This window comes from Canis lupus, chromosome 34, assembly GCF_048164855.1.
Source record: "Canis lupus baileyi chromosome 34, mCanLup2.hap1, whole genome shotgun sequence".
NCBI classification, from domain to species: Eukaryota; Metazoa; Chordata; class Mammalia; order Carnivora; family Canidae; genus Canis; species Canis lupus.
The window spans coordinates 695,257-719,921 of record NC_132871.1 but is presented as its reverse complement, the minus strand read 5'-3'; the positions used below and the strand labels follow the sequence as shown (position 1 = coordinate 719,921).

Sequence of the window (24,665 nt, the reverse complement as noted above, 5' to 3'; positions counted from 1 at the left end):
TATTTTTTATATTTTATTTTTATTTTATTTTATTATTTTATTATTTTTTTATATTTTATTTTTATTTTATTTTATATTTTATTTTATTGTATTTTTTATTATTTTATTTTCCATGCTCATATTTTAATTCTAATTTTACAGTCCTTGTCTGTTGTGGTAGATGTTATTGATGATCTAAAAACCCTTTCCTTCAGCATCTCCCAAGCAGACCTATTTACTTGAATTATTACTTTAGAGTTTGCCCCTGGGGCCACTCAAACTAAGACCCTTTCTTGTCTTTCTAATGTTAGAAAATGAATGGGAGGGATCCCTGGGTGGCTCAGCAGTTTGATGCCTGCCTTCAGCTCAGGTGGTGACCCTGGGGTCCCGGGATCGAGTCCCGTGTCAGGCTCCCTGCATCGAGCCTGCTTCTCCCTCGGCCTGTGTCTCTGCCTCTCTCTCTCTCTCTCTCTCTTTCTCTCTCTCTTCTCTCACGAATAAACAAAATCTTAAAAAAAAAATGAATGGAAATGGCGTGAATAGGTGGACTTCTAAAGAAAGTGGTGGAAAGGTAGTGTTGAGAATATTTAGATGGCTTAGATACAAAAGGGCAGAAATAAAATATTTGACGTCTGTCTTTAGTCTCTTCTTGGAGAAAGTCAAAAAATAGAGATCTTGCTTTACCAACGGCCTGTATCAAACCTCTGGAGGGAAGTCGAACAAAAGAGTGAGCTATGCTTTCGTATTTTTGCCAAAGCAAAACAGAACAGCAGTTTTGGCAAGAGGAGATACTACCCTGTGAATATCTTTGCTAATATTTGAAATGTATATCAGAGCTACGTTGGAAATGACCAAATTAAAGGAAGGCATAATTTGTGTTGTGTCTGGAAAGACTCTTTCCTTTCCCCTGTTGGAATAAAAGATGTGAAAATCTTGATCAGCTGCTGCGTTTGTTCTCATAAAGCGTGAGAATGAATAGAAGGATGAGTTCCCTAAATGCTTCTCCATGGCAGTGGAAGTGGAACGAGAGTCTAAATAGATCAGTGCTTTCTAAAATCCTGTTTCATCTTCTTAATCGGGGCAGACTGTGCAGTTGGTTGGTTTAATTAGCTGATAAGCGAGGAGGGGCCCGTCCACCAGCCGCGGGCCTTCCCGGGAATGCCAGGACCCGAGCACTTAACTGATTACTAGCGATGTTGGTGCTGACCTTGTCTGGCCACCTGTGACTCTGTCTTTTCAAAAAAATTACATGCTTTGCCATTGGCTTTTCTGTCAGGTGACTTTCTTGGACTTTCACAAGAAACATAATTAGAATTTTAGAATATGTGTCACAAGCCCTGAATTGAAATGGACTTAACCCATAATTATTGGTTGACTCTACTGAAGCCAATTTTAATTTTATTTTCAGTCGTACGTGATTTCCTCTGCTACACATGGGAGAGAAGGTGATCGAAGGACTCAGATGGCAACTGTATGATTGAAGCCATCCGAGGTCAAGCACCCGCGTGTTCTTTCAGCGGTGTCTGAGCACTCCCAGGTAAGGGTAAGTGACTGCCTACGTTCTTCCCACCATTTTGAAAAAACATTGGAGACTGTAAACAATGCTTTTATTTTGTACCAAATATTTAAAAAGTTAGTTTTATTGCAGAATATGATAAAATACATAAAAGCATAATAAAATTAAAATCACAAATGAGCCTGTTTTTCTAAAAATAACTTCTTGGGGGTGGCCTGAGTGGCTCAGTCGGTTAAGTGCCCGACTCTTGCTTTGCTTGACCTCGGGGTCATTATCATTTTGTTCATTTTGTTCTATATCGTTTAACGTTTTGTTGGTTTTCCTCTTTAAACAAAGCTGGGAAATCTTTCTTTGTTGAATTTCCTTATTTTCCTAACAAATCTATTTTATTTTGAGAATATGAATTAATGTTTTATATTTTTCTTTGTATCTGTTTATATAGACAAATGATTTTAAAATATTGCTTAGATTGTGTTTATTATTCAGGTAATATCTTTATAGATAAGTTGGTATGTGCATCACTTATTTCGCATTGGTAGAGTTAGTAAAATTAGCATCACTGGCTCAATGGCTATACTATTCCAAAGGCTTTTTATTATTTATGAACTTATCTCCAGAAAGTAGTAATGAGTTACAGTTTTCATTAACCGTTTTTGAAAGTGTTTGTTGATCTATGACTTAACACGTTTTCATTCAAAGAAATTCCCAAACAAAACCTGGTTTATGTTGAAGAAAAAATTCAAAATTAATATTTTAAATTTTACTTGTAAGCAATGGCATCCTCTACTCCCATATATTCAGCCAGTATATCCCTTACATAACTAAGTACAAAAGCACATGTATATGTGCGGTCTTTCTACACTGTTTAAAAATAAATTCTTTATAAATGATAGCAAATATATTGTATTCAATTAGTATTTATTGAAAGTTTATTATTGAAATAAGCCTAAGCACTATGATGGTTTGATTATTATTGGTGGTGGTGGTGGACATTAAGAGCAGGAAGGTCTAGAAGTATTTTCTTATGCCTTTTAATTTTCAATAAAATGTGGCAAGATGAGAAATGTATTTCAGTTCCTTAGGTAAAAGTAGAACGTGCTGGGTGCCAAGAACAGCTCACGGATGAGAGACCGGTTGAGTTGCACTTTTTAGAGTAGGTACAAGTGTGGTGGGTGCTCGTCTAACTGGAGGCCGAGGTGGAGCAGATATACAGCTGAGAAAGAGAGGCAGGTGGTCAGGAAATAGGGAAGATTAGGTGGGTACCGCAGGGTGATGGGCCATACGTTGCGTATTTGGATTTCTGTCCTTCGGCATTTATATTTCGCCACGTGTGATGAAGGAACAATTGCAGGGGAAAGAGGTGGTCCATGCAGTCTTTTAAGGAGCTTGATACAGAAGTGACGTGTGTGTTAGACTGGTGCAGGGAGAGCAAACCCAAAGGAAGGAGAATGATTCCTAGACTTTTCCTTTCCTTTTCATCAGCATTTGTTAAGTATCTTGCTATTTGCCAGGTACTTGAGGAACTTGAGCAACTGTAGAAAAAAGATGAAGACATAATCTCCATTCCCGAGGAGCTCGTAGTGCAGGGGATGAGACATGCAGGACCAGCCAATGAATATAGTACACCATGATAGTGTGACGCTTGACTCATAGTTTGTAAAATGGTTTCATTTATTTATTGGAGAGAGAGAGAGAGAGACAGAGCACAGGACATGGGGGTGGGGGGCAGAGGGAGAGGGAGAAGCAGACTCCCCGCTGAGCAGAGAGCCTCACAGAGCCGGATCTCAGGACCTTGAGACCATGACCTGAGCCAAAGGCAGGCCCTTAACCGAGCCACCCAGGTGCCCCTAATTGAATCACATTTTTCAACAGACTAGTTGGTAATTATGCGGAGATGCAGCTGCTAGATTATCAACTGATGGGATTTTCCCAAAGACATCAAGTCTGATGAAGTTTACCCAGGAAGCAATGTTTCTAGACATTGGAAGAATTCAAACAAGAAGCAGTAGAAATTTTATCTAGCCTGAGAATAATGCCCATAAAAACCAAGGCAGTGCTTAAGTGCTGGGAGGTTAAGGGGAGGGTCTTTTATGTGAGGCAAGAAGGGCATGTTGATGGAATTAACAAAAATGGGGGAAATATGGGAAAAGTGAGATGTTTTTGTTGGTAAAATTATAGGTTTGGTTTCGGACACTGGGGATTTTTCTGTCCTCTCTCACTTTTTTTTTTTTTTTTTTGTTTATAGCTTCCATTGCAATTCCTTATATACAATTGAAGATTCATTTATTTATTACTTAAAGTGATTTGAGTTTCCTTAAAATGAAAGTAAATGTGCAATAAGGGTAAAAAACAAGTTACACCAAATAAAACATGAAATATGAAGTAAAGTTTAATAACCACTGTATATATAATTTAGCTCCAGCCTTTCCAGCGGTGGGAATGGATATATGTTCTTGCCCTAAAAGGTTAGCTAAATTTATTATAGGGCTCTTAGTGGAACGGACAGGAAAAGTGTCCTTACTACGTAGAAGTGTCTTAAATTTTGCATTGTTGAAAGGAAGGGAATGCTGATGGTATCTAGTGCTAGGTCAGTCAGTTTGTGGAATTTAAGAATTCAGCTTCTCTAGGAAGTCTTTTCTGACTTCTGGGACCTGGATCAGATCCTTCTGATCCTTACTCTGGATGAGATCTTTACTCTGCGTGCTGTATTCCTTCACCCAGTTTACATTCCTGCGTCATACCATGCATTGTGGTCTTGCCTTTCGTTCCCGGAGACTCTACTATTCTTGAGGATGGGCTCCTCACTTATCATTACAGATATAGACTTAGATCTAAATAAAACCCACCACAATGTTAGTTTTATGGAGGATACTCCATAAATATTTCTTAAATGCTAAATTGAATCATTTCTGTGGTTTGTGTTAATTATTGTTGACCTAGCTAGCCTTGACATTTCTGTGAACTCCGTATTAGTTTTCTACTGCTGGATGATAAATCTCTTCAAGACCTAGCAGTTTATTTTTTTTTCTTTTTTAAGACCTAGCAGCTTAAAACAATCCTTACGCATTAGCTCATAGTTCCCGGGTGCAGTGGTGCCTCAGGCCCCAGGTCTGTCGTGATGCTGCTGTCATGCTGTCAGCTGGAGCTGGTCATTGCAGAGCTCAGCTGGGGCTGAAGAGTCCACTTCCAGACTCTGCCATGGGGGGGGGGCTCTGTATAGGGCTGCCTCGTGATGTGAAAACTAGACAAGCAATCCAAGAGAGAGCACAAGTGAGCATGACCGTGGAAACATTACTTCACAACTAGGAATGTAGTGTGAATGTAGGAAGCGTCATTCCACGTGTAGTGAGTTGAGTGATGGCCCCCCAGAAACATACGTCAAGTCCTAACGTGTGGTACCTGTGAATGTGACATTTGGGAAGAGTCTTCGAAGATGCACTTAAACTAAGGATCTTGAGTGCAAACAAGGATTAGCTACATGAGCCGTAATAATCTACTGACATGTGGCCTTAGGAGAGGAGAAAGCCCCGTGAAGACAGAGGCAGGGCTGGCGTGATGCCGCCACAAGTCAGGTAGTACCACCGGGAGCCACCAGAGACTGGAAGAGGCAAGGCACAGACTCTCCCTGTGAACCCCTACGGGCAGTGTAGCCTTCCTGACCCACCTTGATTCCAGTTCTGGCCTCCGAAACTATGGCACAATAAATTTCTGTTGTTTTACGTCACCCAGGTTGTGGTTATTCGTTGTAACAGCCACAGGAAACTACTAAAGTACTACTTCCGGAGTCTTCAGTACTTTAGAAGTGAGACGTAGGTCCAGCCCACATTCAGGGCGGGGGATCGGGGAAGGGCATCAGTGTCAGGAGGCAGCTCGGAGGCCCCTGTCCCATCAGACTTCTAGATCCTTCCATTTGCTTGGTGTATCTGTGGAGATGGAAACACTTCAACAGGTCATCCCACATTCTTTGAAATCCTGTCTGATTAGAATCCTACCCCTCTGATCGTTTGTTATCCATTTCTTTTTTTTTTTTTTTTTTTTTTTGTTATCCGTTTCAGTAGTCAAATTGGAAAACTTAGAGTCAATCTGAATCCTCTTTGTATTAATATGCATTACCTGGAGTTGGTTAGCCAGTCTTTTTCATCTCATTCCTTAAATTTTTCTCATTTATCTCCTTCTCTGCAATCTCTCTTCCACTGATTACTGGCTTCTATTATTTTTTCTAAACTAGCTGAATAGCTGCGAAGCTGTCAGACTGTTTCTGAGCTTTCCCCCTTCAAACCTTTCCCTGCAAAGAGGCTTTTGAAAACCCAAATAGGATTATGCTGCTCCCTTTATGTAACATTCTCAGGAAATAGAAGACCCTTGTGATCTGAATCTTGACTTTATAAAATTCAAGCTTCATCTTTAATCATTCCTTGATATAGATCAATAAAATTTCATAAAATTCACCAAATATATTGCGTTCTTGTATTTTTGCTTGCCTTTGTCTTGTGTTCTCTTTCTCCCCTAATGAAATAGGTGTTTGTTTGTTTTTGCAACTAGCGGAATGTCTAATATCATGACTAGGCCGGAACAGGTTTTCATCTGTTGTCAACTAATGTTGTTGAAGACAGTTGAAGACAGAAGATGCCTGACATCAATAAAATGGCTAAATTTACAGATTAGCCTAAGATGGGAACAAATGAAAGAGAAAGGGAAATGGTGGACTAATCATGCGGGAAGACTGGGAAACGTAGGGGTAGGTGAAGGCTCACGCCTGTTCCCTGTAAATGTGCGGAAGTAGAAAGTCAAGCATGTGGGACAGAAAGGGAAAGGTTAGTGTTTGGGATCATAAATGAGGCTAAGATTCCACGGTGAGCATAACGTAGTTTCTAGGTTTTCAGAGTATAAAGAGCCGCCTCGTCATGGACATTACGGTCTACCAGGCGGAGAGCATGAGGAGCGACGTGTAGCCATTCAAGAGAGAGGAGCAGAATGAAGATGACAGAAATGTAATGCAACGTGAAGAAAGTAGCAGAAAGGAGCAAGAAGTATAATTTCTTTTGCCCTTTTCTGTTGTAATAAGAGGAGAGCACTTTGTCTGAAGAGAGTCTCTGGGGAGGTCCTTCAGTGGAGAGCTATTTCAGATCCTTTTCAGGAAATGCATTATGCTTTATCAGAACTTGAATACAAAAGAAAATAACCTTTAAGCCATTGAAGAATTTGAAGAAAACCCTTTTGCTGCCACCGACCTTTGGCTGCACGTTTAAAATTTATGTTCAGTGTATCAATATATGTACGTGACACTCCTCCAACAATTAATGATTTTAAAATTAATCTTTAATGACATTAGTTTCCACTTAATGACGAGGTTTAAGGGGAAAAGTGCTCTGTACATTTATGTAATCATAATCGGAATGAATGACTTCCTTATAAATTAATTGCTATTTGAATGAAATAGCGAAAGCTAGCAAAGCGATTCTTTATCAAGGATGTTGGTCTGTATGCTGCAAAGTGTAAACTATGGGCCTTTTAATGCAAACTAATGATTCCTGTTTTAAGGGTGTCATGTATTACACCAAAGCCTGTCCTTATTTAGAGGTAACATTCTTTATAAAATGTTTTAATTTGCTTTTTAGAGCATGATTTGCTTTGAGAAAATCTAGTTCAGTGAAAAATAAGCATTTTTTAGAAGGATAATTTTTATATGTAAAGATGAAAATAAGTGAGGAAGACTAGGATTCCCTCTAATACGTGCCGTGTGTGAAGAAATGGAAATGCCTGAGGGACCGAAGTTGGCAAGTCACAAAGCTCAGGTGGTGCGGGCCACCAGGCAGGTGGCTTGACGGCCTCGCCCGGACTTTCTGATGGGACGTCGACCCGTGCCCGCAGCCTGCACTCTGCGGTGACCGCATTCACGGGGAGGGGGGGTGTCTCCCGGGGATTACTGTTCCTTACTGTTCCCAGATTGCAAGGAATGGAAACTAGTTCTGGATTCCTTGAGCCATAAAGGGCAGCCCGCTGAAGGGCTGGGAGTCCGTTGGCCGAGTCAGAGGGTACTGAGCCGGACAGTTGTCAGCTCAGAGCGGAGCCAGAACTGCCTGGGCCATGGCCAGAGGGTCCCCGTAGAGCGCCCGCGGCCCATCCTGCGTGGTGCTCTTCGCCCGCCTGCACAAAGGGCCTGCGTGGCTGGCTCGGAATTGTTTGCCCTCTGCCGGCACCCCGGGCCCTTGATGGGCAGTTCTCTGCAGGCTGTACTCGCCGAGAGGATAGGTTCCCAAAAGGCACTTCCGAGTTTTGAGACCAGGATGGGGAACGGATATGGGGCAGTAAAAGCAGTAGACGTTCGCTAAAACTCTTCTTCAGAACCGTCGTTTGAAAGCCAGCAAACTCCAACAGCAACAGTATCTCAAATAATAAAGATTTTGCAGGGAAAATGAACATAGATTAAATAATAGAGTTGCTCAGGTTTCAGTAGAAACCTACTATTATGAAAAAGTCATTCTCTTTTACGCATGTTTATTAATTGCCTGTCTTATGTCGATTGCTGTACTTAGCAGTGAACCTGAAACTACGAAGGAGTTAGTCCAGAGAGAACCAAAATACAGCAATTCATATATTGTAATAATTGTAAGATAAGAGGTGGGTTTCCTAGGTCCCATAACAAAGAGCCACAAACTGGGCAGCTTAAACCAACAGAAACCCGAGAGCCCAGAAGTCGGAGATCGAGGTGCCGGCAGGGTCCCATGCCCTCCAAAGAGTCTGGAGGAAGATGCTTCTTTGTTCCTTCTAGATGCTTCCTCGACTCGTTGCCACATGACTACATTCTGGCTCCATCTTCTCTGCATGGCTTTCCTCACGAGGTGTCCCTGTCTGTGTCCTCTTCTCTCTGCTTCTCACAAATGTTCCAGTCATTGGATTCAGGGTCCATCTTAAATCCAGAATGATTTCATTCCTGATTACATCTGTAAAGATCCTCCTTCCAAATAAGGTCAATGCTGAAGTTCCGAGTGAACATGAATTTTGTAGACCTGCTGCCTCACCTACCATAGGAGGGTACAGGTCCCTGAGCCTGTACTTGGGGTGTGCTAGAGAGGGTCACTGAAAGGACACAATGCCTAACCTAAGGGTGACTGTTCAGTCTGGAGGAATGGGACGTATGGGGGACCCTGCAAGCATTTATGAAAAAGCATTGTTCGTTAGAACTCAAACCAGTTCAGGAGAGCTGGAGCGAAAATTACCCAGGGCCGGATAAGGTGTGGACAGGAGAGATGATGGCGAGGGAGTTAATGGGACACACGAAGAGGGAGCACGTGAGGAATCTGACGTTCTCCTGCTGCAGTCGGGCACCGTCCGAGGGTGTGAAGCAGGTGAGCCGCCGCGTCACATGTCTGTTTTACGGACACCACTTTGGGGGTGTGGTGTAGAGACGCGGAATGTTCTAGCGATGCTGGGGGAAGGAGAGCTAGCTGGGCGACTGTGCGGTCATCTGGGTCTTAAATAACAGGCTTGGTGAAGGAGAAGCTAGTAGGGACGAAGGAAAGTAAATGTACTCCTGGTGTCTCGAAATGTGGAATTGCTTTCGTGTGGATTGTAGACAAAGGATGGTAATAGGAACCAAATATGATGGCCCAGGGTGCTCGCGTCTGAAGACTACGGGTGACGGCTGTAGGTGCTGAGATTGGAAATGTGATGGAGAGAGAGACAGATGGAGAGGGACAGGAAGGCAGATGGAGACTTGGGAACAAATGATGGATTCAGTCTATATTTTCAGTTCTGATGCCGTAGCGCTTCTAAACGAGTACGTTCAAGAAGCGATTTTCTACATGGGACAGGTGCCGCGGGGTAAGGAAATACGAGCACATAAATGGTACCTGACGTTGTTGAGTTATCTGAAAAAAAAATATCATTCCTATATCCAACAAAGGGATATTAGGCACAGTGAAATAGTGACATTTAGAAATAATATTTATGTGCCATTTGTTGCAACATGGATGGACCTGGAGGGTGTTAAGTGAAGTAAGACAGAGAAAGACAAATTAACTTATGCTTTCATTTGTAGGTGGAATCTAAGAAGGCGTTAAATGAACAAAACAAAACGGGAATGGAGGGATAGACAGAGAGAATTCACTGGTGGTTGCTGGAGGGGAGGGGATGTGGGTCCGGGGCAGAATAAGTGAAGGGGATTAAGAAATCCAGGCTTCCAGTTATAAAGAAAGAAGTCACAAGGATATAATGACGGGGCAGGGCATATAGGCAATATATTGAAATGACTGTATGGTGACAGATGGTGGCTGCGCTCACCGCCGCGGTGAGCTTCCCATAACGTACGTCCAATCGCTTCGTTGCACCCCCACAACTAATATAATACTCAGTTACACTCCAGTTATAAAGGGATATCCAACGGCGTAGGAAAAACCCGTTATAAAATGCGAACAGAACCAAAGTGAAAAGAACAAGACTGGGACACGCAGCTGTCTCTACAGCAAGATCTCAACACGGCCTGGCGACCTTTATTATATTTTGTTTGTTTTTTTTTTAAATTTTTTTTATTGGAGTTCAGTTTGCCAGCATATAGCATAACAGTGCTATCCCGCCAGTGCTCATCCCGCCAAGTGCCCCCCGTCAGTGCCCGTCACCCAGTCACCCCGACCCCCCGCCCTTTCCACTACCCCTTGTTCATTTCCCAGTTAGGTGTCTCCCATGTTTTGTCACCCTCTCTGAGATTTTCACTCATTTTCTCTCTTTCCCTTTGTTCCCTTTCACTAATTCTTATATTCCCCAAATGAACGAGACCATATAATGTTTGTCCTTCTCCGATTGACTTATGTCACTCAGCATAATACCCTCCAGGTCCATCCACATCAAAGCAAATGGTGGGTATTAATATGAAATACTCCAGTGGGTTTCAATGCTAGCAGTGGCTCCTTCTGGGTGAATTTTAATTTTTTTTTTTTTTTTTTTTTTTTTTTTTTACTTTTAACTTGTTTTTTTAAAGTATACTGCGTCTAATGAACATACATGGCTTTTATAATCGGGAAAAAATATGTTCTTTAGGTATATTTTAGCACCCGAAATAGAATTCTTGTAAGGCAGTATTTCTAAACATAAGTAGGTGATTTCAAGGATTGGGTATCTTTTGACTTTAGGAGGAAGAAGAGTTGTGAGTGAGTAAAGAATTCCAGCCCCCGAGCCAGGTATTTCATAAAATACCTTGAAATATATATGGGGATGTGGATTGTTGTATAGGGGAAAAATTACTACTTTTGAACAAAAAGTAGGAAAAAAAATGCACAAGGAAAGCATTTTTCACTTAATTTTGAAAACCGTATGAGTGAAGAGCAATTTTAACAAAACGTAGAAATAGATTCTTTTATGTAAGTTGTCGCCAGTAATCCCAGGTTACCTTATGTAAGATGATTAGACAACATTTCTGTGCAGATTTTACTAATTTCTGTAAGACTGGAGTGGTATTTAGATTTCTGGAATGCAAAGTTAGAGCTTTAATATTAAATCTACTTTATTATCCCCGAAGGTCGTGCTGCGAGAACAGAACGTTTTGGCATGTTCTTTTTTTTCCCCCACCCAGTTTCGGAATATTAAACAACTACTCCATTAACACATCCCGGATGATAGGAAGATGCAATTAAAACTCTCAAAGCCATCTTCAGGCTATTTACTTTTTTTGGAGTTACCGAGAGATAACACAGGGTAATTAATGCCACATAATAATTTTAATAAAAGGCTGAATGCTGGCTGGTACCCGCAGAAAGGAAAATTATTTGACATTTGTGTGGGAAGTATTCTTCCCTTTCAAATTTCGACAATTGCTTAAATAGCACTGTTTGCCTTGACTCATCAATAAACGTGTTTGCTAATTCTAACCTGGGATGAAATATAAAAATTTCGCTGTTGAAGGACAGTTCAAAATTCAGTTATACTTTGACTTGTTAATGGCTATAATTTAAGCAGGTCCTCTTTCTTTTTAACTATTTTTAAAAATAGTTTTGAATATACTTAGTAATAGATACACTAGAGATAAGTTTCTGGTTAATTATTTTATAAGAAGATACAGGTAACAATAATTATGATAGAAAAGGAATATAAGCTTATATTTCATTTATTTCAGTAGGATTTTGACTTGTTCAAAGCAAGTTTTGATTTTTTATAATATTTAGTTAGAGTCTCCCAAGAATATTTTATTTATTTTATTTTATTTTATTTTATTTTATTTTATTTTATTTTATTTTATTTTATTTTATTTTATTTATTTATTTTTTATTTTTTTACCCAAGAATATTTTAGATGATTTGCCCTATGAAAAATTTGACCCGGTTAATACTGTAGACCGGGGATTCCAACGGGCAGTATGTCTGCTTGGAATTCATGGGCCTTTTCTTTTTTTCCCCCATTCTTAAGTGGAGTTTTCTAAACTCCTGAGTCATCAAAAATCTGCCACAGGATCCTTAGCAGCATTGATCATTTAATAACAATGGGCAGTACTTCGCCGTCTTGCGGTGTGTGCCGGTGTGTGCCGGTGTGTGCCGGTGTGTGCCCGGCTGTCCGTACTACTGAGCATGTCTAATCCTCACGTGGAAATTGTTAGGTAAAGAACTCAGTGTACACATGGGAAGCCTTAGGCCCAAAGAGGTAACGGGAATTCGCCAAGGTCACCGGGCAGAGATGGGGTTGGAGCCCACGTGGCTCCTTATTTTAGCCACTCTACCGCAAGAAGACGACATGGGTTAACGTAAGGGGACGTATTTTAACCCAAAACTATCAAACCGCCTCGTCAGTGCTCCCCTGTCGCCTTGTGACACAGCCCGGCCTTCAGCTCCACGCCGGGCCGGGGCCGATCTCATCGTCCCCCACGCTTTTCTACCTCCCACCCTCCTCATCTTTCCTCCATTTCAAATCCCTTAACCCTGTTCCTCTACCTAATATTCAGTTTTATAGTTTTACTTGCATGTTTTCTAGCATGTGTCGTTATAAAGAGATTCCAAGGAGACCCCCTTTAGTAGAGAGTATGAAAACAGCGTCCCGAGACACTTCCGTGCCCTGCGTCAGCACCAGCACGGGCAGCACGGTGAGTTTTCAGAGTAATGAGATTATTTTTTTTAAAGATTTTGTTTATTTATTCATGAGAGACACGAGAGAGGCAGAGATGCAGGCAGAGGGAGAAGCAGGCTCCATGCAGGGAGCCCGACGTGGGACTCGATCCCGGGACCCCGGGGTCACGCCCTGGACCAAAGGGAGGCACTAAACCACTGAGTCATCCAGGGATCCCCAGTAATGAAATTATTAAAAGAGCGTTTGACACCCCGTTTTATCATGTACACTTATACTTGACATTAGATTATATTTTGGGGAGAAAATTATAGATTTTGTGTTCCTTATGATAAGCCTCGCACACGTAGTAATAGCCTACTTACAACAACCTCAAATTCCTGGATAGAACAAATAATGACTATAATTCAGCCCAGAACTGTGCTGGAAAATAGAGAATCTCCAGGAAGCCAAAAAATATGAGAAATTTGGGGGAAAGGACTCAGAGTCAGATTCGGTCTATCGGATTTGAAACTGCAGCATCAAGCCTTGCACGGTGGAGGGCCGTTCGGGGGGGGGGTGACCCCAGGGGGCTCCTTCGTCACCAATGGCAGGTTCCAGGCCCGCAGGAGCCGGGTGTTGGGATGAGTGAGATGGCTGGCCGGGGTGGCACGGGGCTGGAGGCGCCCTGGGCATGCGGAGCCCGAGCACGTGGCATCAGGGCACAGGCCCGCGAGGTGACCCAAGGACAGCGAGGGGACCCTGGCTCCCACTGCCCCTCCGAGCACCGGGGCTGAGGACCAGCTGGTGTCAACCACGTGGGGCGGGGGGCTCGCCTGGACCCACGGGCCCGGTGACATCAGCTGCGTGGGAGCCTGTCCCGGGCCCCGGTGACACCGTAGCCACGTCACAGCGTAATGAGCAGTGCTTCGGCCTGAGAGTCCGCTGTACAGTTGACTCGCGAGAGACTCGTAACCATCGGGAATGGAGGTCGAGGATGAAGGTTATTATCACAGTTTTAAAACAAGACAAGTCACTTTTTGAAAAGGCTCTTTTTTTTTATCCTATCTGGTATAATTCTTTTCAAAATCACAGTACTTAATTTTTATATTATAAGGTGGCCAAGTGTTTCAGTGCTAAAATTGTAGGGAAGATTGGAATTTCAAATGGTGTAATGACCCATGTTTATTTATTATCTATCTATCTATCTATCTATCTATCTATCTATCTATCTATTTATTTATTTATTTTTATTTATTTAGATTTTATTTATTTATTCATGAGACACAGAGAGAGGGAGGCAGAGACACAGGCAGAGGGAGAAGCAGGCTCCCTGCGGGGAGCCCAACAGCGGACTCGATCCCGGGACCCTGGGGTCACGCCCTGGGCTGAAGGCAGACGCTCACCCATGGAGCCACCCGGGCGTCCCAGATTTTTTAACGATTTGGCAAAACCTAATTAAATAGGATTCCTTTTCATCTTTAACAGATGTTTTATAACAGTTCCCTGCTTTTACTGGCGATCAGCCCCATTCCACGTTTATTTTATTAATTTTTAAAAATATTTTATTTATTTATTCATGAGAGACACAGAGAGACAGAGAGAGAGAGAGAGAGACAGGCAGAGACCCAGGCAGGGGGGGAAGCAGGCTCCATGCAGGGAGCCCAACGCGGGACTCGATCCCAGGACCCGGGGTCACGACCTGGGCCGAGGCAGGTGCTAAACCGTGGGGCCGCCCGGCTGCTCCCATTCCACATTTAACCGGGAGCACCTGACGTCGTTTGCCGGTCGCTGTGAGCTGTTGGGCAGGATCCCAGCATTGGTGCTGTTCAGGGGAGGCCTGAGCCCCCCACAGTGAGTGGGATTTAACAGGGGATCTGAGACCGCAGCCCGTCGGGTAGGGGATCTGTTCCTTGCTGGAGGGCGGCGCTGGCTTCCCGGCCCGACGGGTCCTCCGGCTCCACGTGGACGCCCCCCTGCCGCTGGCACTGATCCTGCCCCGCGCTTGCCCGCCTCCCGCCCTTGCTTTCAGAGGACGCTGAGCCCCGTCCCCAGGTTCCAGTGTCACCGTGTGTCACCCGAGCTGGAGCCCCAGCCTTCCTTCCGGTTCTGGCCTGCGTGTCCGCGGTGAGCCCGCGATGGCGACAGGCCCGTCCACGTGCACACCCAGCGCGTCCGGCCCGTTGGGTCGCTGGCCGAGGCGGGCTCGCCCGGCCCGACGGGCTCCCTCAGGGCCTCACCTCCGTCCGCTGCATCTACTGCGCCTCCGTCTGTCTGGTCTGCGTCTCAGCCCTGCTGGCCCGCGTTCAGGTCCCCTTCCCACCTTCCCACCCGGACACCGCGTCCCTCCCTCTCCGTAGACTCCCCCTGTGTCTCTGAAGCTGTAGCTCGAACATCGCTCCCTTAGGATCGGCCCGTAGGCACCGGAGCTCCCCTAGAACAAGCCGCCAGCGCGCTGTCCTTCGGGGATTTCTCATTCTCTGTGCAGTCGCGTTTTCCCTGATGTCCGTCTGTCCTGGGAGCGTGTGTGCAGCACCAGGCCGCGCACCTTAATCCTGTCTTGTTCATGTGTGTGATACGGTGTCATCAGCAGCAGGAGTTTGCAGTAAATGTATCCTTTTTAAAGATTTCCTTACTTTAAAGGGGGCGGAGGGGGAGACGGAGAGAAGCGAACTCCCTGCTGAGCGTGGAGCCCTGCTCCGTCCGGACTTGGGCTCGCAGCCCCGAGATCACGGACGATGCCGAGATCGTGACCTGGGCTGAAATCAAGAGCTGGAGCCCCATGGCCCGAGCCTCCCGAGCGCCCCAGGACGACCCCTTGGAGCACGCGGGGAGCTGCGCCCGTCGGGCGTCCGACTCTGGATCTCAGCTCAGGGCTTGAGCCCAGGGTCGTGAGTTCAGGCCCCGTGTCGGGCTCCATCCTGGGCACGGAGCCTACTTTACAAGGAAGGAAAGAAACCTTGTCGCTACTTTCAAAGGTGGGTTATTTTTTGAGAGACGCACGTTCATCCATTTTAGGTATGCTTCGGACTTTGAAATGTCGACTTTGAAAGTGAGAGAAACGCGTAGTTTAAAAATCTATGCGGTCACCGTAGGCGCTAATTAGGACCAAGTGTCAAAATAACCTTGTGGGGGTAAGTGGTATTATATAAATGGGTCATTTATATGATTTTTATTTATTATGTAAGTGAAATTTATTTTAATGCATTAAATACAGTAAGTAAATACTGTCTTCATGTTTTCTAATTGAATTGATTGGTCTTTTTTTAAAAATATTTATTTATTTATTTATTCATTCATTCATTCATTCATGATAGACATAGAGAGAGGCAGAGACACAGGCAGAGGGAGAAGCAGGCTCTATGCAGGGAGCCCGATGCGGGACTCGATCCCGGGACCCCGGGGTCATGCCCTGGGCTGAAGGCGGGTGCTAACCGCTGAGCCACCCAGGGATCTGAGCTTCTACTTGGTGACCAGCTTTTGTTGGGTCTACTTAAATCTTTGTCATTTTCTTTGCCAAGAAGCTGCATGAATATACATTTTTAATTGAAATATTGGCTGCAGCCATGTAAGCATTAGACAAATCATTTTTAGGACTCATGAGTATGACTCTAGCCGGGAGACACTTATTCTAAATCATGACACTCCACCAATCTTCATGGGAAAACTAATAATTTGTGCGTTTTTTAGAGCTCCGTTTAGCAAGAGCTGCATGAAGGATTTCAAAGAGAAGATGCTTGCCCTCTCGGAGCGTTCAAAAGAATGCTGAGGCTTGAAAGGCTAAATATGTCGGTAGTTTGGCAATCCTCCGAGAACTCAATGCTATTAATCATTAAAAGGCTTTTTATGATATGTCAGGGGCTTCTAATTTTGTGCTGTTCTAAAATCATATTTGTGACGGGAAGGTGATTTCAATTTCTGTGTTTTTGAGTCCATGTAGATTTTTTAATCGCACAAATGACAGAAATAGTTCCGGTCTTTTCGGAAAAACCAACCACAGATGATTAGAGTAATTCACGATTTCTTAAGTGGAATTAATTTGCATGGCTGTCTTATAATTAGGAACAGGATCCGAACAGTGAATGGGTGGTGTTCAAGGGCCTCTTTCAGGTCCTTTGTAACAAACTATGACTTTTAGTTTTACGGAATAATATTGCGCCAAGAGCAAATGTATCAGCATGTGGGATAAGCCTTGGATTGCAGTGTTTAAGGAGGACTTTTAACAGTATTTAAGAACTTAGGCAAAGTTCACTTGTTTCATTTTGCAGCCCCAGAATTACTTTACAAATATCTGAAATTCCTTGCGATAGACTATGGTGGTCCTGGGAATTTTCTCCATGTGGTCCTTTGGGGCCTCTGATAAACGATAAATCTAAGGAAATTAATAAGCATAGAGGGCACATTTGGGGGACTTTTTTTTTTTTTTCTTCTCCAGATTATAGCGTGGAGGCTACGACAGTTTCTGTGTCTCTGGGCTCGCTAGAATGATGCTCGATAAAATCTGTTTCATCTACGTAATAAGGCGACTCTATCCCCGAGGACTATAGGGCTGTATATACGTGTCTATGAATTGTCGCCCAGATGCTGGAAAGCTTTATGGAAATTCCTGGACATTGACCGCTCTCAAGGCTCCCATGGTAATTTGGAGAGTGTGACCCTTACTCTGCTGTCCTAGCAAATATCAAAGAAACGCGAGTCTGGATGAAATGTTATTGACACGTGTCCCCGTCGGGTGTGAGTGTGGAGCAAACCAGAGGATGAGGCGTGTGCGTTTGCAGAAGGAAGGCACAGACGGGTGTGGGACATGCCCTTGGGAAAGGTGTAGATGCCTGGGGTGCACGAGAGCTCAAGTGATGCCCGTTTGCTGGAGGCCAGTCCGTGTCTTCCTTCACAAGAGCCCAACCCCTCCGGTTCAGAGGCATTTCCATGGTTTTGCAGAACGTTGACACTAAACAAGATGCCCCGAGGCCGTTACAGGAACATTGTTGATTCACAGAGTCCTTTTTTAAAAAAAAATTTTTTGTAGGAATCTTTTATCTATTCTGTGACTACTTAATAATGAATAGTAATTGATAATGGAAAAGGCAGGAAAGTAAATCATTTAGAGTAACGTGGGAAATAATACTTTAGAATTTGTATTGCAGGGGCGCCCGGGTAGCTCAGTAGGTTAGGCAACGGACTCTCGACTTAGGCTCAGGTTGTGCTCTTGGCGTTGGGACGTGGAGCCTCCATCGGGCTTCTTCCTTAGCGTGGAGGCTGCGTGGGACTCTCTCCCTCCCCCTCTGCCCTTCCTCCTCCTCCTCCTCCTCAGTGTCTCTCAAATGAATGAATGAATAAATGCATGAATGAATGAGTGAATATTTGTATTACATGTATCTTTCCAGAATTTTCTGTTTTGTTTTGCAAGCATTGCTTTCTTCTTTAAGATGAAACTCACTGGGAATCCCGGGTGGCTCAGCGGTTAAGCGCCGCCTTCAGCCCAGGGCCTGATCCTGGAGTCTTGGGACCGAGTCCCACGTCGGGCTTCTTGCATGGAGCCTGCTTCTACCTCTGCCTGTGTCTCTGCCTCTCTCTCCCTCTCTCTCTCTGTGTCTCATGAATAAATAAAATCTTTAAAAAAAAAAAAAAAGATGAAACTCATTTGGGATGCCTGGGTGGCTCAGTGGTTGAGCATCTGCCATCAGCCCAGGTCATGACCCCGGGGTCCCAGGATCGACTCCCGCATCCGGTTCCCTGCATGGAACCTGCTTCTCCCTCTGACTGTGTCTCTGCCTCTCTCTGTGTGTCTCATGAATAAATAAATAAAATCTTAAACAAAAAAAGAAAAAAAAAACGAAACTCTTTCTGTGCATCTGTCCTCCCTTTATTCTTCCCTTCTTCCCCTTCCCCTTTCCCTCTCTTTCCCCTTTTTCTTCTATTTTTCCTTTGGTTGGGGGTCATAGGCCCCTTTTGAGGTGATAGAAACGTTCTACAATTAGATTTTGATAATGGTTGCACAATTCTGTAAATATTCTAAAAAACAAACATTGAATTGTGTATTCTAATATAAGTGAACTCTGTGGTATTTAAATCATAGACCCAGGAGGCTGTTTTTTTAAAAAAATGAAATGCCAACCAGAGGTTAACTAAGGTGACTGGAATAAATGAAGCACAAGGACAAGAGCCTAAGCTTATCTCAGATTGATTACAACAAATCACAAGGCTCGACACTCTCAGGACCCAATTGGTGTGTCCTTTCAGTTCTTAACAATCTGGCGCTTTTTAGTCTTGTGATGGAGGAGATGGCCTGACAATCAGAAAATTGGCATCACTCGCCACTTTAATTCACCTACATCAATTTGTGGGCTTTGTGTCCTACATCCTGAAGGAGGGAGACTGACAGTGATGATTCAGAGACAGGGTTTGCCCTTTATGAAGACAAGCCACAGGATAGCAAGCGCTCGAATATACAGTATTCGATTGAAAAGTGAACAAAACGCACACAGAACGCTTACTGCATTTAATCAGATATAGTTGGGTAAATATATTTGAACATTTGTTTTTAAAGTCTGGTAGGCTTTATTCTTTCTTAAGTAAATGCCAGATCACAATGGTGAAAATTGGGGTTTTGAAAAAAAAATTATAATTTCTGTTTCTGAGAAAGTTTTGAGTGCTTGTAAAATAGTCTTTGTCTACATCAGGAAACATCAAGATCCTTAATGGTCAAACTCTGTTGTAAAACCAGGACGGTGAGAATCCACGCAATCAGATTGCAGGTGGTGTTACCCAAATGCAAGGTTGTTTTGTGGGTTTTTTTTTTTAAGTTTTTATTTAAATTCCAGTTAGTTAACATACTAATTATTAGTTTGATGCAATATTAGTTTCAGGTGTACGGTGTAGTGACCCAGCACCTCCGTACAACACCCAGTGCTCCGCGCAGGCGCCCCCGTAAGCCCCATCACCTATTTCATCCCCCGCCCCCCGCCCCGTCTATAACCATCAGCTTATTCTCCATAGTTAAGAGTCTGTTCCTTGGTTTGTTCCTCCCTCTGCCTTTCATCTCCCCCCTCCAGCCCCTTGCAGTGTTGCTCTGTTTTTATTGTTTTATCAAAGCGGGGTCAATTTGTTTTTGCCACCTCATCTTTCTCATGACGACAGGAAATTCTTTTTCCCTGTATCTCTAATGGCAGGAAGCGTTGCTTTTTAATTGACTGTGAAATGTTTCACTGGGAACACTGGAAATTTTAAAGCATGGATTCGTAGAGTATGAAAAATGGTGATGTTACATTTTTTATCAAACTAGTGCTATTAGCTAGAATTACTCAGTAGTTTCATTGTCCCTTATTTGTATGCCAGACGTTTTCTGCACACTCTAGATTATTGGAATAGCTCAGGTGACCTTTATTAGCAGGAAAGATGGTACATTTTAACAGTTTTTTTTTCCACTGGTAACTATACAGTAGTTAGAAATAGCAAAAAATACATCACTATTACAATGTCCAGTGAATTGGTTCATATTTGTTTAATTTTGGTATCATTTAGAAAAAAATTATTTATGCTCCACTTAAAATCCCTATTCTCGTAAAAGGTCAGTGAATCTAATCTTAATGAAAGTGTGGTTTAATGGAAGTTTGACTTTATGGAAACAACTGCTTAAAATAATAATTTTAATTTCTAATTTCACCTCCTTATTGACAAAGAGTTGTTCCTTGAAAGAGGAGCTTATATTTCCCCAATATGTTGATTTTGAATTAATAATAAATTTAAATCAACCTTACTCCTGTAAAAATTATGAAATTTTAAGTATGTGGAGTCCAACCTAATGGAGTCTGTATTTTAACATGGAGTTTGTGTGTGTGTGTGCACATGCATGTACATGCGTGACTATGATGTGCGTGTGTTGGAGACAGTTTTATGAATTAATACAATGATAAAATGTCAACATGCCAAACTAGATTTCTTTTCTTTAGTACATTTTTTTTTTACTAGAATTTCAGATTAAAAAGGTGAAGGGTAATCAATACCAACCCTTCATTGTTGGCACTTCCATCTACCCATTCTATCATTCATCATTCAATTAAGTGTTCTTTGAGTATCCAGTATGTTATATTTTGGGTTAAAATCATATATTAGGCACAGTTTTTGGCATTTGAGAATATTTTGGTTTAGTAGATGGAAGCATGTATAAATGAATAATTTCAAATAGTGTGATGGAAAATGTATAGAGACTTATACCTAAGGCAATGACCATTTTTGTGAGAGTGGAGCACTCAAATCCATGCTTAATATGGGAGAAAGCTTTCAAGGCAGAGGGACAAACAGTTCCAAAGAACGGAGAACTCAACGTAAAAGAATGGAACATCAAATTTTAGAAATAAAATCCTAGGTACTTCTTGCTTTCATATGGAAAAACACCTTAAGTAGAGCTAAGTAACTCTTCTTTAATTTATTTTTATTGAAAAGAAAAGTGTTGAGCTTCCTTTATAGCTTTTGTGTTTCTTCTATGTCAAGAAATTCAAAATTTTAAATAATTTGTTCACAATGTAGATAAACAGTGAATAACCTCAGGTTGCACTGTTATTTTCTTGAACTTTTCATTTCTTTTTAAGTTTACTTTTTTATATGTTGTATGCTATATCCTCTAAATATTATATTTCTTCCTCTCAGAATTCTTGAAATTCCTTTTATGCTTCAGTACAGAATTTATTAGGTTTTATTTAATGTGCTAATTAGTGATGATTATCTTTTAAAACTTAAACTCAAGTATAGTGATTGGTTAATTTCTAAAGACAAATTCAATACTTGTACAAGTTCATATGTCAGTATATGTTTTCATATGCATGTAAATAATACACATCCATACCACACACACACACGTATAATTTACATGTATAAATTCATAAACTCATTTCATTCTTGGAACTAAAAGATAGCCCTACCCTTCAATCTCCTCCTGTACTAAAATTGTCTTAGTCAAGGTGTTTTATTTATTAACTGGCAAGCATGAAATTTAGTAATAGAAATTTATTTGCAAATTGCTTCCCACTTTATATTATGAAAGTGAAATATTTATTAATTTAATTGAAATATGTGCACATCTACTAAAAAATTCACTGAAACTAAGCTGGTTCCTTAAAAAGATAGGCAAAATTGACAGACCTTTAGCTAGACTTACCAAGAGGAAAACAGAACTCAAAAAAAATAAAATAAAATAAAACTTGAGAAATGTTATAATAGATGTGATAGAAACACAAAGGATTATAAGAGGCTACTATGGACAACGTCATGCAACAAATTGGACAGCCTAGAGGAAATGGTTGGTTACATTCCTAGAAGCATATGACCAGCCAAGGCTGAATCATGAAGAAATAGGAAATCTTGAACAGACTGATTTCTCATAAGAACATTGGATCTGTAATCAAAAGCCTATCAACAGACAGAAGTCCAGCACCGGATGACCTCACTGGTGAGTTCTAACAAACATTCAAAGAAGAGCTAATACCGGTTCTTCTAAACTCTACCAAAAACAGAAAAGGAGGGAATTCTTCCAAACTAAATTTATGAGGCCAACATTACCCTGATACGCAGATCAGAAAGGGATATCACAAGAAAAGAAATTTATAGGCCAATATCCCTGATGAACATAGATGCAAAAAAATCTTCAACAAAATAGGAGTAAACCAAATTCGATAATAGATTAAAAGGATCATGCGCCATGATCAAGTGGGACTTACCCCAGGAATGCAAAGATGGTTCAGCATTCATAAGTTCACCCAAGTGACACACCCTGTTAACACAACGGAGGATACACATCATATGATCATCTTAATAGATGCAGAAAAAGCATTTGACAAAATGCAACATCCACTTATGATTAACAACTCAACAAAGCAGGTGTACGGGGAACATATGTCAGTATGATGAGGCCAAATATGACAAGTCTACAGCTAAGAACCCAGTGATGAAAGCTGAAAGCTTTTCCTCTAAGATCAGGAACAAGACAAAGATGCCCCCCTGTTGCCACTTTTATTCAATATAGTATTGGAATTCCCAGCCAGAGCAATTAGAGGGTGGAATAAGCATCCCTACTGGAAAGGAAGAAGTAAAACTCACTATTTGCGGATGACACAATATTGTAGATAGAGAACCTTAAAGGCTTCATCAAAAAACTGTTGGAGATAAACTCAGTAAAGTTGCAGGATATAAAATCATATGCAAAAATCTGTTGCATTTCTATATAGCAATAATGAACCATCAGAGAAAGTAAGGAAACAATCTCATTTACAATTGCATCAAAAAGAATAAAATACTTAGGAATAAAAATTTAATGGAGGAGGTGAAAGACATATACTGACAACTACAAGACATGAGTGAAAGAAATTGAAGACAGAAATAAATGGAAAGGTATTCCATGTTCATGAATTGGAAGAATTAATATTGTCAAAATGCCCGTACTACCCAAAGCAATATGGATTCAATGCTATCCCTATCAAACTTCCAGTGGTGTTCTTCACAGTGGTAAAACAAACAATTCTAAAGTCTGTAACCACAAAAGACCCTGAATAGCCCAAAGCAGTTTTGAGAAAGAAAACAAAGCCGGAAGCATTATGCTCCCTGATTTCAAACTCTATTACCAACCTATAGTAATTAAAATAATATGATATTGGCCTAAAAAGAGACCTATAAATCAATGAAACAATAGAGAGCCCAGAAATAAACCCACATAAATAGGGTCAATTAATTTATGACAAAGAAGCCAAGATCATGCAATGGGGAAAAGACTGTTTTCCCATCAACAAATGGGATGGGAAAATGGGACAGCCACGTGCAAGAGAATGAAACTGAACGATGCACAAGAATTGACTCAAAATGGATTAACGACTTGAACATTAGACCTGAAACCATAAAACTCGTAGAAGAATACATAGGCAAGTAAGCTCCTTGACATAGATCTTGGAGATGATGCTTGAATCGGACATGAATCCGAAGGGAGCACAAGCAAAAATAAGCAGGTGGGAATGTAGCAAACTAAAAAACTTCTACACAACAAAGGAAACCAACAAAATGAAAAGCTGGACTACTGAATGGGAGAAAAATTTTCAAATGATATATCTGTTAACATCCTAAATATATAAAGAACTGGTACAACTGAGTACTAAAAACACAATCTGATTAAGAATTGGACAGCGGTTCTGAATAGACATTTTTCCAAAGAAGACATAAAAATGGCCAACAGGTGCATGACCAGATGGTCTACATCCTTGATCCTTAGGGAAGTGCAAGTCAGACCCTCAGTGAAATATCGCCCCATTACCTGTTAAAATAGCTACCATCAAAAAGATAGGAAATAACACATGTTGGCGAGGATGGGAGGAACAGGTCCTCTTGGTGATGGGAACGTAAGTGGGTGCAGCCACGGTGGAAAGCAGCATGGAGGTGCCTCAAGAAATTAAAAATAGAGCTGCCCTACAATCTGGGTATTTATGCAAAGAAAATAAAAATACTAATCTGAAAATATATGTGCCCTCCCACGTCCACAGCTGCACCATTTACAACGGTGAAGATACAGGAACAACCTAGGTGTCCATTGATGGATGGATGGATGGATGGATGGATGGATGGATGGATGAAGAAGATGTGGTGTATAGACCCACACAAAGGAATATTATTCTGCCACAAAAAGGAATGGAATTTGCCGTAGGTGACATGCGTGGACCTTGAGAACATCGTGCTGCGTGAAATACGTCTGAGAGAGAAAAATGCCCTATGACCGACCTCTCTTACGTATGTGGAATGTTAAATAAATCTCTTAGAAAGGGAATGCAAATAAATAAATAGCATTCAAATTAAATAGATAATTTCAACGAACTATTATTGATCTATAATCAACTTCAAGTACGAATTTTGATTCGAAAAGAATTCATGTGGCGCATTAAAAAGAAATGGTCTCCACTGTTACGGAAGGCACCTTTTTCCTTTTCTAGGACGCACAGCTCGCGGGACACGGTGTGGTCTCCTACCTCGCGGCCGGGCCAGTGTGACCCGGTGTGACACGCTGTGTTTCTCAGCAGCTTCAGTTTCCAGATTCCCGGGCTTCTCAAATACCTCTTTGACCTCCTTTCTGAGAAATGCCCCCCAGACGATGGGTTGTCCACAAATCAGCTGG

At 42.0% G+C, this 24,665-nt stretch overlaps 1 protein-coding gene across 12 annotated transcripts in view; it reads left to right on the top strand.

The window, feature by feature from the left end:
* Positions 1-24,665, top strand: part of GULP1 (GULP PTB domain containing engulfment adaptor 1) — a 215,751-nt gene that overhangs the window by 74,582 nt on the left and 116,504 nt on the right. For 11 of the 12 annotated variants that reach the window (XM_072811500.1, XM_072811496.1, XM_072811497.1 and 8 more), the window contains exon 2: positions 1,388-1,516. The gene's annotated coding sequence lies outside the window, so the exon portion shown is untranslated. Of the gene's footprint in view, positions 1-1,387; positions 1,523-24,665 lie in introns of all 12 variants that reach the window. The other variant, XM_072811494.1, reaches the window with a different exon arrangement.